The 17,982-nt window shown below is 47.0% G+C and overlaps 1 protein-coding gene across 1 annotated transcript in view; it reads left to right on the top strand.

Moving 5' to 3' along the window:
* Nucleotides 1–17,982, top strand: part of DOCK1 (dedicator of cytokinesis 1) — a 474,607-nt gene that overhangs the window by 105,967 nt on the left and 350,658 nt on the right. The window lies entirely within an intron of this gene.

Genomic DNA, 17,982 nt, shown 5'->3' with positions numbered 1-17,982 from the left:
CTGGGGAGCTAAAGATTTGCATCGTTTAGGGCCATCTCTGTTAAGTAGAACCAGAATAATTTTGGTAGTCATTGGTCATTAAAAGAGATAAATGACTTTTGTTTATAAATACACTGTTTACTCTCTTGAGGGGCCTTTTATTCACCCTGTTTGGCTACATCTGCCCATTGAGTGTCTCCGCACCCTAGAGCGTCATCTCTAATGGTTTCCTGAGGGGGGGGTCGGGTGGGCTGGGGCGAGCAGGCAGCGGGAGGTGCTGGGAGGGTGGAGGAGACCAGCCTCCCTCCTGCATCTTCCGTCCTCCCTTGTCTGCTGGAGCCCCTTCGTCCACCCATTTCTGTTCCTCAAAGGCTGCGTTTTGTGAGATTATTCAGCCCATGAGTAAAACACAAGTGTGACGTGTTCTTTCCTTCAGTCGCTGTTTTCAAAACTGCTTCACTGAAATGCAGCCCCTTAACATGCTTTGAATGGACCATTTTCTTATCTGTCGACTTCGGAGTTTCAAGTGTGTTTTAGAAAATCACCATCATTTGGAAGGCATGCTTTGCCTCCTGGAAGCTGTCTAGACAGGTAACTAATTTTCGCCAATTTGGAGGCAGTGGAGGCCTGTTCTAAAGGATCGTCCCCTTCTCACTGGGCCTCCTTGCTACACGGCTGTGCTAATAAAAAGTAAAAAAAAAAAGTTCATAGTTTATTTCAAATTTGTTCCTGCCGACATTTCGGTAATACTACTGTTTTGCATGACTTAATTCTTGGCAAATGGATTTTAGAAGGCTAGGGAGATCACAGTGGCTCCAGAGAAGAAGGTTTTGTTCTTTTTTTTTTTTGTACGCGGGCCTCTCACTGCTGTGGCCTCTCCCGTTGCGGAGCGCAGGCTCAGTGGCCACGGCTCACGGGCCCAGGCGCTCTGCGGCATGTGGGATCTTCCCGGACTGGGGCACGAACCCACGTCCCCTGCATCGGCAGGCGGACTCTCAACCACTGCGCCACCAGGGAGGCCCGAAGGTTTTGTTCTTGACTGTGCTAATTCGTCCCCTTCTCTGTCTCTTGACTTGTGCATTTTGCACCGTGGTCCTGCTACCTAGAGCCCGGTGCTACCTGCAGGGCCCCTGTGCTCTGCTGAGCGTCTCAGCCTGGCCTCATTTCCTGAGTCATGGTGGTTCCCCTGGCCCCTTGTCCTATAGTTCATTCCGTCCTTGAGCGAACTCCCTTCTGGTGTCCCATGTGCCCAGCCTCGGGGAACCAGGATGAAACAGGTGCAGAAGCTAGTTCCAAGAGTGAGTCTTAACCACTGAGAGGAGCTAAACGAGGGAGAGCAGAGCCACACCTGAGCCTGTGCGTCCCCACTGTTTCCATACATGGGCACATCCTTGTATAGCACAGCTACTCGTGGCCAGAGGGGACTAGCCCATCGATCCAGAGGCCTGGGTCTGGCCAGGCTGACCCAAGGGCTGAGGGCTTCTGCCCGCTGGGGACCCATTTGTGACACAGAAGGGGAAGCTCTGGCCTAACTTGGTGGTTCTTAGCCAGGGGCTGTTTGGGAATGTCAGGGACATCCTTTGACTGTGACAATGACTCTGTGTGTGTGTGTTATGTGCAGGGGGTTACGTGCATTTAATGGGCAGGAGTCAGAGAGCTGCCCTGCCCAATGAAAATGACATCTCTCCGATGAGAAACAGGGAGACCTTTCCCCCATTGTTGATATTCTCCAAGGGAGGCATAACAAATGTTTATCTACTTTTTTTCTTAGCATCTTTATTGGAGTATAATTGCTTTACAATGTTGTGTTAGTTGCTGCTTTATACCAAAGTGAATCAGTTATACATATGCATATATCCCCATATCTCCTTCTTCTTGCGTCTCCCTCCCACCCTCCCTATCCCACCCCTCTAGGTGGTCACAGAGCACCTAGTTGATCTCCCTGTGCCATGCGGCTACTTCCCACTAGCTATGTGTTTTACATTTGGTAGTGTATATATGTCCATGCCACTCTCTCACTTTGTCCCAGCTTACCCTTCCCCCTCCACACGTCCTCAGGTCCAGTCTCTACGTCTGCATCTTTATTCCTGTCCTGCCCCTACGTTTATCAGAATGGTTTTCTTCTAGATTCCATATATATGTGTTAGCATATGGTATTTGTTTTTCTCTTTCTGACTTACTTCACTCTGTATGACAGACTCTAGGTCCATCCACCTCATTACAAATAACTCAATTTCATTTCTTTTTATGGCTGAGTAATATTCCATTGTATATATGTGCCACATCTTCTTTATCCATTCATCTGTCTGTGGACACTTAGGTTGCTTCTGTGTCCTGGCTATTGTAAATAGAGCTGCAGTGAACATTGTGGTACATGACTCTTTTTGAATTATGGTTTTCTCAGGGTATATGAACGGTAGTGCGATTACTGGGTCATATGGTAGTTCTGTTTTTAGTTTTTTTTTCTTTCCTGTAAGTTTATTTATTTTATATATTTATTTTTGGCTGCATTGGGTCTTTGCTGTGCGTCGGCTTTCTCTAGGTGCGGCGAGTGGGGGCTACTCTTTCTTTGCAGTGTGCGGGCTTCTCATTGCCGTGGCTTCTCTTGCTGCAGAGCACGGTCTCTAGGCACGTGGGCTCAGTAGTTGTGGCTCACGGGCTCTAGAGTGCAGACTCAGTAGTTGTGGCACACGGGCTTAGTTGCTCCGTGGCATGTGGGATCTTCCCGAATGAGGGCTTGAACCCGTGTCCCCTGCATTGGCAGGCGGATTCCCAACCCCTGCACCACCAGGGAAGTCCCCCTATTTTTAGTGTTTTAAGGAACCTCCATCCTGTTCTCCATAGTGGCTGTATCAATTTACATTCCCACCAACAGTGCAAGAGGGTTCCCTTTTCTCCACACCCTCTCCAGCATTTATTGTTTGTAGATTTTCTGATCATGCCCATTCTAACTGGTTTGAGGTGGTACCTCATTGTAGTTTTGATTTGCATTTCTCTAATGATTAATGATGTTGAGCATTCCTTCATGTGTTTGTTGGCAATCTGTATATCTTCTTTGGAGAAATGTCTATCTAGGTCTTCTACCCATTTTTGGATTGGGTTGTTTGTTTATTTGATATTGAGCTGCATGAGTTGCTTGTATGTTTTGGAGATTAATCCTTTGTCAGTTGCTTCATTTGCAAATATTTTCTCCAATTCTGAGGGTTGTCTTTTCATCTTGTTTACAGTTTCCTTTGCTGTGCAAAAGCTTTTAAGTTTCATTAGGTCCCATTTGTTTATTTTTGTTTTTATTTCCATTATTCTAGGAGGTGGGTCAAAAAAAGATCTTGCTGTGATTTATGTCATAGAGTGTTCTGCCTATGTTTTCCTCTAAGAGTTTGATAGTGTCTGGCCTTACATTTAAGTCTTTAATCCATTTTGAGTTTACTTTTGTGTACGGTGTTAGGGTGTGTTCTAATTTCATCCTTTTATATGTAGCTGTCCAGTTTTCCCAGCACCACTTACTGAAAAAGCTGTCTTTTCTCCGTTGTGTATTTTTGCCTCGTTTATCAAAGACGAGGTAACCATATGTGCATGGGTTTATCTCTGGGCTGTCTATCCTGTTCCATTGATCTATATTTCTGTTTTTGTGCCAGCACCATACTGTCTTGATTACTGTAGCTTTGTAGTATAGTCTGCAGTCAGGGAGCCTGATTCCTCCAGCTCCATTTTTCTTTCTCAAGATTGCTTTGGCTATTCGGGGTCTTTCGTGTTGCCATACAAATTGTGAAAGTTTTTGTTCTAGTTCTGTGAAAAATGCCAGTGGTAGTTTCATAGGGATCGTATTGAATCTGTAGATTGCTTTGGGTAGTAGAGTCATTTGTACAATGTGGATTCTTCCAATCCAAGGACATGGTATATGCCTCCATCTATTTGTATCATCTTAATTTCTTTCATCAGTGTCTTATAATTTTCTGCATACAGGTCTCTGGTATCCTTAGGTAGGTTTATTCTTAGCTATTTTATTCTTTTTGTTGCAATGGTAAAAGTGAATGTTTTCTTAATTTCACTTTCAGATTTTTCCTTGTGTATAGGAATGCAAGAGATTTCTGTGCATTAATTCTGTATCCTGCTGCTTTACCAGATTCCTTGATTAGCTCTAGTAGTTTTCTGGTAGCATCTTTAGGATTCTCTATGTATAGTATCATGGCGTCTGCAAACAGTGACAGCTTTACTTCTTCTTTTCCAATTTGTATTCCTTTTATTTCTTTTTCTTCTCTGATTGCTGTGGCTAAAACTTCCAAAACTATGTTGAATAATAGTGGTGACAGTGGGCAACCTTGTCTCGTTCCTGATGTTAGTGGACATGGTTTCAATTTTTCACCATTGAAGGTGATGTTGGCTGTGGGTTTGTCATATAACACCTTTATTATGTTGAGGAAAGTTCCCTCTATGCCTACTTTCTGGAGGGTTTTTATCGTAAATGGGTGTTGAGTTTTGTCGAAAGCTTTCTCTGCATCGATTGAGATGATCATACGGTTTTTCTCCTTCAGTTTGTTAACGTGGTGTATCATGTTGGTTGATTTGCATATATTGAAGAATCCTTGCATTCCTGGGATAGACCCCACTTGATCATAGTGTATGATGCTTTTAATGTGCTGTTGGATTTTGTTTGCTAGCATTTTGTGGAGAAGTTTTGCATCTATGTTCATCAGTGATATTGGCCTGTAGTTTTCTATTTTTGTGACATCTTTGTCTGGTTTTGGTATCAGAGTGAGGGTGGCCTCGTAGAACGAGTTTGGGAGTGTTCCTCCCTCTGCTATATTTTGGAAGAGTTTGAGAAGGATAGGTGTTAGCTCTTCACTAAATGTTTGATAGAATTCACCTGTGAAGCCATCTGGTCCTGGGCTTTTGTTTGTTGGAAGATTTTTTTTTTTTGCTGTACGCGGGCCTCTCACTGTTGTGGCCTCTCCTGTTGCGGAGCACAGGCTCCGGACGCGCAGGCTCAGCGGCCATGGCTCATGAGCCTAGCCGCTCCACGGCATGTGGGATCTTCCTGGAGCCTAGCCGCTCTGTGGAATGTGGGATCTTCCCGGACTGGGGCACGAACCCGTGTCCCCTGCATCGGCAGGTAGACTCTCAACCACTGCGCCACCAGGGAAGCCCTTGTTGGAAGATTTTTAATCACAGTTTCAGTGCTTGTGATTGGTCTATTCATATTTTCTATTTCTTGCTGTTTCAGTCTCAGAAGGTTGTGCATTTCTAAGAATTTGTCCATTTCTTCCAGGTTGTCCATTTTCTTGGCATATAGTTGCTTGTAGTAATCTCTCATGTCAGTTGTTACTTCTTTTTTATTTCTAATTCTATTGATTTGAGTCTTCCCTTTTTTCTTGATAAGTGTGGCTAATGGTTTATCAATTTTGTTTATGTTCTCAAAGAACCAGCTTTTAGTTTTATTGATCTTTGCTATCGTTTCCTTCTTTTTCATTTATTTCTGATCTGATCTTTATGATTTCTTTTCTTCTGCTAACTTTGGTGCTTTTTTGTTCTTCTTTCTCTAACTGCTTTAGGTGTAAGGTTAGGTTGTTTATTGGAGACGTTTCTTGTTTCTTAAGGTAGGCTTGTATAGCTATAAACTTCCCTCTTAGAACTGCTTTTGCTGCATCTCATAGGTTTTGGGTTTTCATTGTCATTTGTTTCTAGGTATTTTTTGATATCCTCTTTGATTTCTTCAGTCATCTCTTGGTTATTAAGTAGTGTGTTGTTTAGCCTCCATGTGTTTGTATTTTTTACAGAGTTTTTCCTGTAATGGATATCTAGTCTCATAGCATTGTGGTCGGAAAAGATACTTGGTACAGTTTCAATTTTCTTAAATTTACCAAGGCTTGATTTGTGACCCAAGATATGATCTATCCTGGAGAATGTTCCATGAGCACTTGAGAAGAATGTGTATTCTGTTGTTTTGGATGGACTGTCCTATAAATACCAATTCAGTCCATCTTGTTTAATGTGTCATTTAAAGTTTTTGTTTCCCTATTTATTTTCATTCTGGATGATCTGTCCATTGGTGAAAGTGGGGCGTTAAAGTCCCCTACTATGATTGTGTTACTGTCAGTTTCCCCTTTTATGGCTGTTAGCATTTGCCTTACGTATTGAGGTGCTCCTATGTTGGGTGCATAATTATTTACAATTGTTATATCTTCTTCTTGGATTGATCCCTTGATCATTAGGTAGTTTCCTTCTTTGTCTCTTGTAAGAGTTTTTATTTTAAAGTCTATTTTGTCTGATATGAGAATTGCTACTCCAGCTTTCTTTTGATTTCCATTTGCATGCAATATCTTTTTCTATCCCCTCACTTTCAGTCTGTATGTGTCCCTAGGTCTGAAGTGGGTCTCTTGTAGACAGCATATATACGGGTCTTGGTTTTTTATCCATTCAGCCAGTCTGTGTCTTTTGGTTGGAGCATTTAATCCATTTACATTGAAGGGAATTATTGATATGTATGTTCCTATTACCATTTTCTTAATTGTTTTGGGTTTATTATTGTAGGTCTTTTCCTCCTCTTGTGTTTCCTGCCTAGAGAAGTTCCTTTAGCATTTGCTGTAAAGCGGGTTTGGTGGTGCTGAATTGTCTTAGCTTTTGCTTGTCTGTACAGGTTTTAATTTCTCCATCCAATCTGAATGAGATCCTTGCTGGGTAGTTTAATCTTGGTTGTAGGTTTTTCTCCTTCATCACTTTAAATATGTCCTGCCGCTCCCTTCTGGCTTGCAGAGTTTCTGCTGAAAGATCGGCTGTTAACCTTCTGGGGATTCCCTTATGTGTGATTTGTTGTTTTTGTCTTGCTGATTTTGATATTTGTTCTTTGTATTTAATTTTTGATAGTTTGATTAATATGTGTCTTGACGTGTTTCTCCTTGGCTTTATCCTGTATAGGACTCTCTGTTCTTCCTGGACTTGATTAACTATTTCCTTTCCCATATTAGGGAAGTTTTCAACTATAATCTCTTCAAATATTTTCTCAGTCCCTTTCTTTTTCTCTTCTTCTCCTGGGACCCCTATAGTTCGAATGTTGGTGCGTTTAATGTTGTCCCAGAGGTCTCTGAGAGTGTCCTCAATTCTTTTCATTCTTTTTTCGTATTCTGCTCTGTGGTAGTTATTTCCAGTATTTTATCTTCCAGGTCACTTATCCGTTCTTCTGCCTCAGTTATTCTGCTATTGATCCCTTCTAGAGAATTTTAAATTTCATTTATTATGTTGTTCATCACTGTTTGTTTGCTCTTTAGTTCTTCTAGGTCCTTGTTAAACGTTTCTTGTATTTTCTCCATTCTATTTCCATGATTTTGGATCGTGTTTACTATCATTATTCTGAATTCTTTTTCAGGTAGACTATTTCCTCTTCGTTTGTTAGGTCTCATGGGTTTTTGGCTTGCTCTTTCATCTGCTGGTGTTTCTCTGTCTTCTCATTTTGCTTAACTTACTGTGTTTGGGGTCTCCTTTTTGGAGGCTGGATGTTCGTAGTTTCCGTTGTTTTTGGTGTCTGTCTCCAGTGGCTAAGGTTGGTTCAGTGGGTTGTGTAGGCTTCCTGGTGGAGGGGACTGGTGCCTATGTTCTGGTGGATGAGGCTGGATCTTGTCTTTCTGGTGGGCAGGTCCACGTCTGGTGGTGTGTTTTGGGTTGTCTGTGGCCTTATTATGACTTTAGGCAGCCTCTGTGCTAATGGATGGGGTTGTATTCCTCTGTTGCTAGTTGTTTGGCATGGGGTGTCCTGCACTGTAGCTTGCTGGTCATTGAGTGGAGCTGGGTTTTTGCATTGAGATGGAGATCTCTGGGAGATTTTCGCCATTTGATATTATGTGTAGCTGGGAGGTCTCTCGTGGACCAGTGTCCTGAACTTGCCTCTCCCACCTCAGTGGCACAGCCCTGGCACCTGGCTGCAGCACCTAGAGCCTGTCCTCCACACGGCTTAGAATAAAAGGGAGAGAAAAAAGAAGGAAAGAAAGAAAGAAAGAAGATAAAATAGAATAAAATAAAGTAGAATAAAATAGAATAACATTATTAAAATAAAAAATAATTATTAAGAAAAAATAATTTTTTTAAGGAAAAAAAAGGAGAGACAGAACCCTAGGACAACTGGTAAAAGCAAAGCTGTACAGACAAAATCACACACAGAAGCATACACATACACACTCACAAAAAGAGAAAAAGGGAAAAAAATATATATATATGTCCTTGTCCCGAAAGTCCACCTCCTCAATTTGGGATGACTCGTTGTCTATTCATGTGTTCCACAGATTCAGGTACATCAAGTTGATTGTGGAGCTTTAAACCGCTGCTCGTGAGGCTGCTGGGAGAGATTCCCCTTTCTCTTCTTTGTTCTCACAGCTCCCAGGGGTTCAGCTTTGGGTTTGGCGCCGCCTCTGCATGTAGGTCGCCGGAGGGCATCTGTTCTCCGCTCAGACAGGACGGGGTTAAAGGAGCCGCTGATTCGGGGGCTCTGGCGCACTCAGGCCGGGGGGAGGGAGCGGAACGGAGTGCGGGGCGGGCCTGCGGCGGCAGAGGCCGGCGTGACGTTGCACCAGCCTGAGGCCCGCGGTGCATTCTTCCGGGGGAGTTGACCTTGGATCCCGGGACCCTGGCAGTGGCGGGCTGCACAGGCTCCCCGGAAGGGAGGTGTGGAGAGTGACCTGTGCTCGCACACAGGCTTCTTGGTGGCGGCGGCAGCAGCAGCCTTAGCGTCTCCTGCCCGTCTCTGGGGTCCGCGCTGTTAGCCGCGGCTCGCGCCTGTCTCTGGAGATCCTTTAAGCAGCGCTCTGAATCCCCTCTCCTCGCGCACCAGGACACGAAGAGGCAAGAAAACTTTTCTCCGCACTCCCTCCCGGCCAGCCGTGGCGCACTAACCCCTGCAGGTTGTGTTCACGCCGCCAACCCCAGTCCTCTCCCTGTGCTCCGACCGGAGCCCGAGCCTCAGCTCCCAGCCCCGCCCGCCCCGGCGGGTGAGCAGACAAGCCTCTCGGGCTGGTGAGTGCCGGTCGGCCCTGATCCTCTGCGCTGGAATCTCCCCGCTTTGCCCCCCGCACCCCTGTTGCTGTGCTCTCTTCCGCGGCGCCGAAGCTCCCCCCTCCGCCACCCGCAGTCTCTGCCCGCGAAGGGGCTTGTAGTGTGTGGAAACTTTTCCTCCTTTACGGCTCCCTCCCACTGGTGCAGGTCCCGTCCCTATCCTTTTGTCTGTGTTTTTTTCTTTTGCCCTACCCAGGTACGTGGGGACTTTCTTGCCTTTTGGGAGGTCTGAGGTCTTCTGCCAGCGTTCAGTAGGTGTTCTGTAGGAGTTGTTCCACGTGTAGATGTAGTTCTGATGTGTTTGTGGGGAGGAAGGTGATCTCCGCGTCCTACTCTTCCGCCATCTTGAAGCTCCTGTCGACCGCATCTTCATTGATCTGTTGATGGACATTTGCGTTGCTTCCACCTCTTGGCAGTTGTGTATAACGCTGCAGTGAATAGGAGTGTGTAAATGTATCTTCTGTATCCTGCTTCCATTTCTTTTGAGCAAATACCCAGAAGTGGGATTGCTGGGTCATATGGTAGTTCTATTTTTAATTTTTTGAGGAGCCTCCGTACTGTTTTCCTCAGTGGCTGTACCATGAAAATTCCCATCGACAGTGCACAGAGGTTTCGGTGTCTTTGCCCACACCCGCTATTTTCTGTTGTTCTGTGTGTTTTTAAAAAAATAACTTTATTTATTTATTAATTTTCTGGCTGCGTTGGGTCTTCGCTCCTGTGTGCGGGCTTTCTCTAGTTGGCGGCAAGCAGGGGCTACTCTTCGTTGCGGTGCGTGGGCTTCTCATTGCGGTGGCTTCTCTTGTTGCAGAGCACGGGCTCTAGGCTTGCGGGCTTCAGTAGTTGCACTACGCGGGCTCAGTAGTTGTGGCTCGCGGGCTCTAGAGCACAGGCTCAGTAGTTGTGGCACACGGGCTTAGTTGCTCCACGGCATTTGGGATCTGCCCAGACCAGGGCTCGAACTCATGTCCCCTGCATTGACAGGTGAATTCTTAACCACTGTGCCACCAGAGAAGTCCTCACTGAAGAATCTTAATCTTAGTATACTGTTTGTACTTTTCTCACTACCTTTTTCCTTTGGATTTTGTGATAGTTATACATAAAACTACTCAGAGGTGTGATTTCCTCTAGCTGCTCACTTGTCACTCGGGATTGAATGAACCAAAACGTTGGCCGTAGAGATGGGGAATGTTATGTTAAAGACCAGAATCTGCTTCAAGGGAGCTTGGTATAAAGAGAAGAGGTAATTTTAGATTTAAGATACAGAAGATGTAGGTAGTCTTGATTGAATAGGGTGTAAGGAGCAGAAGCAGTCATTGTCATTATCTTTCTTTTGTTCTGGATTCTTCTGTGTCTAAGAACAGTGTGGCTCATCTTTGAATCTCTCCAAAGTGCCGTGTGTTCCCATTTTAACTGCATGAAACCTTCACGTCCTGCCATCTGCTCCATTTCATTTGTGCCCCATGAAATACACAAGCTCTGGTCCAGGGGCACCTATGGGCTGAACTGTTCTTGCTACATGTTCCTGTATCAGGATGCTTTCCTGTATCAGGATGCTCTGGTTCTTCTGAGCCAAGTCTGAAAGGAGAATTTGTGGGCCATGTGTATTTTAGCTCAAAACCTCCAAATGGAATCATTTTAATATGTGTTTTCTGGAGAAATATGTAAATTAATAATTGCTTCATACATTATTCAAGAAAAACTTATATCGCAGATAGCGCTTGTAATCTTATATATAGATATGCTAATGGATTTAATTAAACTAATGCTGAAAAATGTAGTCTGAACTTTACCCTAAAATAGTGTCTATTAATCATCATCAGTAGTAATATTTTTATCCAGAGAGATACTTAAAACATTAAATCGATACTAGATGGAAAGTGCATGTTTTGTTTTGTTTTACAGTTTGGATTAAGTTGGCATTCTCATGAGATGCATGAGAATTAAATTTGCTTAGAGAAGAGTATAAAATGTATTTAATTTCTTTAACCTGAACTGTTTGAGCAATTAGAAAACTTTTGGAATTTTCTGCCATTTCATAATTCTTTTATACATTTCATTTCTTTCTCTCTAGAATTTTGGTTTCAGTGTGGTTTTTGTCCATTTGATTGAGTTCTGACCATACTTTCCTTCCTCAGAGTTGTAATACCATGAGTTCTTTTTGTTTTAACCTTTAAATCATACTTTATTATTGCCCTCTTCAGAGATGTTTCTATCTTTTTAAAAAATGAAGTATAATTAATCTACAATGTTGTGTTAGATTCAAGTGTACAGCAAAGTGATTCAGTTATACACATACACACACATATATATATATATTTTTCAGATTCTTTTCCATTATAGGTTATTACAAGATATTGAGTATAGTTCTCTGTTCTATACAGTAGGTCCTTATTGTTTTTTAAAATTAATTAATTAATTTATTCATTTTTGGCTGCATTGGGTCTTTGTTTTTGCACGTGGCTTTCTCTAGTTGCGGCGAGTGGGGGTTACTCTTCGTTGTGGTGTGCGGGCTTCTCACTGCGGTGGCTTCTCTTGTTGCGGAGCTTGGGCTCTAGGTGTGCGGGCTTCAGTAGTTGTGGCTCGTGGGCTGTAGAGCTCAGGCTCAGTAGTTGTGGCGCACGGGCTTAGTCGCTCTGCGGCATGTGAGATCTTCCTGGACCAGGACTCGAACCCGTGTCCCCTGCATTGGCAGGCGGATTCTTAACCACTGTGCCACCAGGGAAGCCCGGTCTTTATTGTTTGCCTATTTTATATATAGTAGTGTGTACCTGATAAGCGCAAACTCGCAACTTATTGCCCCCCACCTCATCCCCTTTGGCAGCTATAAGTTTGTTTTCTATGTGAGTCTATTTCTGTTTTGTGAATAAGTTATTTTGTATCATTTTTTTAAGATTCCGCATGTAAGTGGTATCATATGATATTTGCCTTTGTCTGTCTGAGTTCACTTAGTATGATGATCTCTAGGTCCATCCATGTTGCTGCAAATGGCATTATTTCATTCTTTCTTATGGCTGAGTAATATCCCATTGTGTGTGTATATATATATATATATATATATATATATATATATATATATATCACGCATCTTCTTTACGCATTCATCTGATGATGGACATTTGGGTTGCTTCCATGTCTTGGCTATCGTAAGTAGTGCTGCTATGAACGTTGGTTGCATGTATCTTTTCAAGTTATATTTTTATCTGGATATGTGCCCAGGAGCAGGATTGCAGGATCATATGGTAGCTCTATGGATACCATGAGTTCCTGATTGCCTGAATGTTAAGTGATGAACCCAGTATTAAGAGGACCACCCAGCAACTTGCCTGTCTTTTTTTTTTTTTTTTTTGCGGCACGTGGGCCTCGCACTGTTGTGGCCTCTCCCGCCCCGGAGCACAGGTTCTGGACGCGCAGGCCCAGCGGCCATGGCTCACGGGCCCAGCCGCTCCGCGGCATGTGGGATCTTCCCAGACTGGGGCACGAACCCGCATCCCCCGCATCGGCAGGCGGACTCTCAACCACTGCGCCACCAGGGAAGCCCGCTTGTCTTTTAATATTAGTACAAATAGCTTTACCACTGGCCCCAGATTTTGTTTCTTGTATCTTTCTGTGGATTGCTGCCTTTCAATCAGTGCTAAATGGCAGGGAGCCCTATTGTTTTTGGTGGTAGTTTCAGTTGTAACTGAATCTTTCACGTGCCTGAGTGTGTGGGGGACTGAAGTGCGTGTTCTCAGCATGTCAGTGGGTCATTGCACACGTATTTGAGTCCCAAAGGCCTTTAGGGTTGGACCCGTCCGTCCTCTTGTGGGAAAGCTTTTCCACTTTCAAAGAGAAGTGCCAGCCTGGACTTAAGTTGCCATTTTGTTAATTTAGGTAAATTTAAAGTCAACTCTGAAAGAATAACTTTCTTAAAAAGCAAACACTGATTTGATAAGTTCAATTATGACTTAAGACACAGGAGACGGATAAACAAAGCTCAAACATTGAATTCATTTACATTCCTCTGTTGTGCTGGTCTCTGTTCCTGGCTAGGCCCTGTCTGGTGGGTGTGTTCACACAGGTTATGTGGCCCCGGCTCACAGCCCCGGGAGGGGTGCCGAGGAGCTCCCACTCCAATCTGAGCCCTGTGTCTGGGGTACATCCCGCAGACCTCACCCCTCCCCACCTCAGTTGCCCAGTGAACCAATGCGTGCCCCCCTCCCACCCCCGCACTGCCTGCCGGGAACCTAGCCAAGGCCTGGGAGGCACCCTGGTGGCTGCTGACATGCCATGCGGGCATCCTGACCTCTCCCCTACCATTCGAAAGAGGCTGGCATCTTCTGAGCAAGATTTTGTGTAAATAAATAACTGGTTTACAAAAAGTAATAGAAAACAACAACAGAAAAAGCGACGTCTCCAAGGCCCTCCATTCCTGTTACCCAACTGTCTCTGAGACTTGGCAAATGATACTACTCACTACTTACCACTTTAATCAGGACTTGATAAATGGAAGTTTTCACTGAATGGAGAGTTTTGCACGTTGAAGAAGGTGTGTGTGTTCACATCTGCACACATCCACACACTCCTGCCGCCTCAACGAGTGGTGAGCACCGTCCGTGAGCAGCAGTGGTGGGTTGGGGGTGTCCCGTGTGTGTGTTCACATCTGCACACATCCACACACTCCTGCTGCCACAACGAGTGGTGAGCACCGTCCGTGAGCACCAGTGATGGGTCGGGGGTGTCTCATCGCCTCCACAGTACCCTTCCGTTCTCCCGACTGCAGCTGGAGGCCGCCCCATTCACCGCTACTAACCTCCATCCTTTCCCACTGAGAGGCACCCAGAGGAAAGGCTCCCTTCCTGAGTTCACATAGTAGGTGGTGGAGGCGGCAGCCTGGCCTGGAGCCTCGGTCCTTGTCCAGGGGGGGCACCCCCTCCTGGGTGTCATGCCGTCTACCCTCCCTCGTCTGCGTTCGGGCCTTCTGTTTCTGGAGGCGTCTTCTGCAGATGAGGTTCGACCCATCGCTGTCCATCACCGAGCCAGAGCCCGCCTTGTCTGGCCCGCGCTACACACCTTGAGAAGCTCTCGAAGCAGTAGCCCCTGCCCTTGAAAGAGACCTGAATTCAGTGAAGCAGCCTGACTCCACGGAGGAAACGGGGGCCTTTTCCTGCAAGCACGAGCAGAAACCAAAACACTCAAGTCTCTCGTCCAGTAGCCAGTGTTAGAAATGGGCAAAGCTGGCTGCGCCCTTAACGAGAGTGGGGGAGGGCATGTGCTTTCCCAGGAGGCTTGGGCTGCGCTGCGGGGACCTCAGGGTTCCCTCGGCCTCTTCTGGCTGATCGTCTTCTTGGAGGGGATACAGCTGGGTCTCTCAGCTGACGAGGCCGATTTCAGTGGGTGCAAAGCAAAGAGGTGCAGAGTCTCTTGAGGTTAAAGAGGTGCTTTTGGGCAAAGCTCTGTGGGTCAGGGAGTCATGGAGGCTCTACTGTGTCGAGGGTCCTTGGCCGGGCAACAGCCGTGAGACCCTGGTCGGGGGGCTGCAGACACACGGCCCAGTGCGGTAATATTCCTCGATGGCTGACCCGGAATCCGTGTGTCTTGAGGAAAACGATGGCTAAGGGCTGAGGAGTCGCGAGGTTACCTCTGCGTGTTTAGGACCAGCGGCAGGAGTGGGGGACACAGTGACCCAGGAGGAGGGAACAGCATGGGCACAGCCTCGGAGCTGGCAGAGAGGTCCGTAGCATGGGGGAGACTGAAAGAGGCTCCACATTGTTGGAAAGCGTCCTGCAGGTGGAGGTGGAGGCCCCCCTGACTGGGACATGGGGGAGGTGGGGCCCGGGCCTCTGAGGATGCTGGGTGGTCAGGCCTGTATCCCAGGAGCAGGGCGTTGCCACCCAAGTATCTCAGTTAGATTTGCATCTTAGGAAAGCTACTCTGGCTGCGAGTGGGACGTGACCTTGAGGAGGTCAGAGCAGAGGCGGGAGGCCCCTTAGGAGGCCGTGCCTTCCTGCCGGAGGGAGACACTAGAGGCGTGGGCCGGGTGGTGGCCACTATAGAAATGGAGAAGGCAGTAGAGGCAGGGGGTGTGGAATAGTGAGGATCCACCGGGCTCTGTGATTGGTCAGAAGTGGGCTGTGCCGAACGCAGCACCCTGAGCGTGTGACCTGGGGGCTCCCGGGTGCAGCGCCCTGAGCCTGGAGCTCCGGGACGAAGGGTAGGGCCCCCTCTAAGGCAGGGGGCGTCTGCAGCATCTGTGGGGCAGCCACGAGTCCAGTGGCCGCCGGGTGTGTGACTGTGAAGCTCAGGAGAGAGGTGACCTGGGAGACAGGCATTAGGCGTCCGAAGCTGGCTGCAGGGGGCTTCCTGAGGGGTATGGAGAGGGGGGAGAAAAGTCTAGAACGGGACTGCAAGGACACCCACCTTTAAGGGAGGGGCCGGGGACAGAGGAAGGTGGTCGCCCTGGCAGGGCTGTGGATGCTCCGGGAAATGAGGGGTCACAGCAGTGTCATGGGAAGGTCACCTAAGCGAAGGCCTGGAGTCGCTGTGGCCTTGGCAGGGATGGAGACTTGATGGCGGCTGGAGAGGTCGGGGGAGTGCGTTGGTTACTGGACACCGGGGTGAGTGCACAGCTTGGGAGCTGTCTGTGCTGGGCTGGGTGGCGGGGAGCCTGGGGCTCTGGGTGCTTTCAAGGGGAGAAGCTGGCGTGGGCTGGAGTGTGGAGGAAAATGCAGGAGGTGCTCGATCAGACGGTGGGGCAGGGCCCGTGCCCAGCCGGCAGGATCCCCCGACCCCCACCCCGTGGAGGCAGGTGCTCCCTCCGTCTGCCTGGAGGGACAGGCAGAGGCCGGGCGTCCGGCTTATTTTGGCTTGAGTGGTGGGCAGAACTGCCCAGCCTGTTCTGATGGTTTTGGTTTTCCCTGAAGCAGGAGGTGAGCTGAGCGAAAAGCGGGTGGGATCCTGGGCTGGAGGAGAGCGAAGAGAGGCTGAGACAGTCACTGGGGGAAGGCGGAAGGTGGAAAGGAGCCCACGACTGCCGGAGTACGGAGAGAACAGAGCTGGAAATGGGGTGCGGGGGCACGCCCTCGCCTTCACTTCATTCCGTCTGTCTGTCCTTGTTATGTTATCCAGGACTGACGTGGGCTCGTGGTTGCTCTCTGTTCTCTGTGACCCTCATGAACTGTAAAACGCGGCGTCCCCAGGATCTGGCTCAGTTCGGCAGAGTTCCCTGTTAAGCAGCGTTTGGGGGTCTCCGCGGGTACAGCCCCCCTCTGTGGGTGTCGCCTGACCTCGGGTCGGGGAGCCCTCAGGAGCCTGGTTAAGGCAGCGCCCGCGGCCCCCAGGCAGCGAGCGGAGGGTGGGCCACGAAGGCCTGTCTTGTTTGCCGCTGTTTGTCCTTGTAAGATGGTATTTATCACGCTGCTCCAGGCAGATGGTGCTCCGTGGGGTACAGGCTAAAACGCATCATGCTCATGCATCCTCGCCCGCGGGACCCTCACAAACCAGACAAGACACTTTCTGGCCCGAGCAGTCAGCTGTGCAAACGCTTATTATTAAACGTCACAGTAAATATTTTTTAATTTTTTCAAAGCAACTCTAAGGTATTTGAAGCAGAACTTTGGAAGCCAGAATGAAGTTTTTTCTATTTAAGGTTCTTTTCAAAATTTGCATCTCGGGCTTCCCTGGTGGCGCAGTGGTTGAGAGTCCGCCTGCCGATGCAGGGGACACGGGTTCGTGCCCCGGTCCGGGAAGGTCCCACATGCTGCAGAGCGGCTGGGCCCGTGAGCCGTGGCCGCTGAGCCTGCACATCCGGAGCCTGTGCTCCGCAACGGGAGAGGCCACAGCAGTGACAGGCTCTCGTACCGCTAAAAAAAAATAAAAAATAAAAAATAAAGTTGCATCTCAAAGCAGAGAGTTGGAATTCCTTGATCTGGCCGGCATTGAAGGACAGGGTTAACACCTGGGGAAAAACACCACTAATTCTGGAGTGCAGATTTAGAGGTAAACTTGGCTTACCTGTCCTTGATCATCTTGACTGTGGTGCGTTAAGGCTTGAGGGGCTTGGAGGTGGACTGGCTCCAAATCCTGGCAAAACAGCTTCACTTCACTTGTGCCTTTACTTGCTTTGCAGTTATTTTCTCCCCGTGTGTGGCTCGTCTTTTTTGTCTCAGCAGAAATTCTTTTGAAGAGCAGAAATTCTTCATTTTGATGATGTACAATTGATCCAATATTTTTCTTTTCCAGATTTTGCTTTTGGTATCATATGAAAGAAATCTTGGCTTAGCCCAAAGTCACAAGTAACTTCTTCTAGACGTTTTATAGTTTTAATAATATAAGATCTATGATCCATTTAAAGTGAATTTTTATATAGGGTGTGAGGTATGGAAGGAATTTTATTTGGTGCTGGCCGAGGGGGCACCTTTGTCCCTTGTTGCAAATCGGTTGACCATATATATTCTGGGTAATCCGTTTAAGGTGGGTTTCTGCCTACTTGCTTTTGGAAAACAATGCTAACAGCTGTTTAGGTAATAGGTGTGGCATTTTCCAGCGTTCAAAGTGTTATCCAGTTCTCTTTTCAATTAGATTTTGAGCTTTATTGCAGCCCCTGGAGGTATTTGACATGAGTATTATTTCCTCCATTTCATTCAGGAAGGGGGAGCCCCCCCTGGTAGAAGGAGTCACTTAGAGTCAGAGGCAGAGGGGGGCGTCCCAGCCAGGATCAGAACATTTAAAATCCAGGACCTTTTCCCAATCGCATATAGATGAGGGTGGGCTGAGGCCCTGGCTTCCCACCAAACTGAATTTTAATTCTAGCTCAGTTCAGTACTAGCTGTGCTGTGTGATCAGGGGCAAAGTAATTAACATCTCCATTGTCAGTTTCCTTGCCTTCCTGCACAGCTAACTCCCTGTAGGAGGTCTGTTGGAATTAAAGATAAAATATACACCGGTCTAGCACAGCGGCAGAGCATGTATTAGGATCTATCATTATTACCA

The sequence above is a fragment of the Phocoena phocoena genome, chromosome 16 (assembly GCF_963924675.1).
Source record: "Phocoena phocoena chromosome 16, mPhoPho1.1, whole genome shotgun sequence".
In the NCBI taxonomy this organism is placed as follows: domain Eukaryota; kingdom Metazoa; phylum Chordata; class Mammalia; order Artiodactyla; family Phocoenidae; genus Phocoena; species Phocoena phocoena.
Note: the sequence above shows the minus strand (reverse complement) of the source record. Positions and strands in the feature narration are given on the sequence as shown.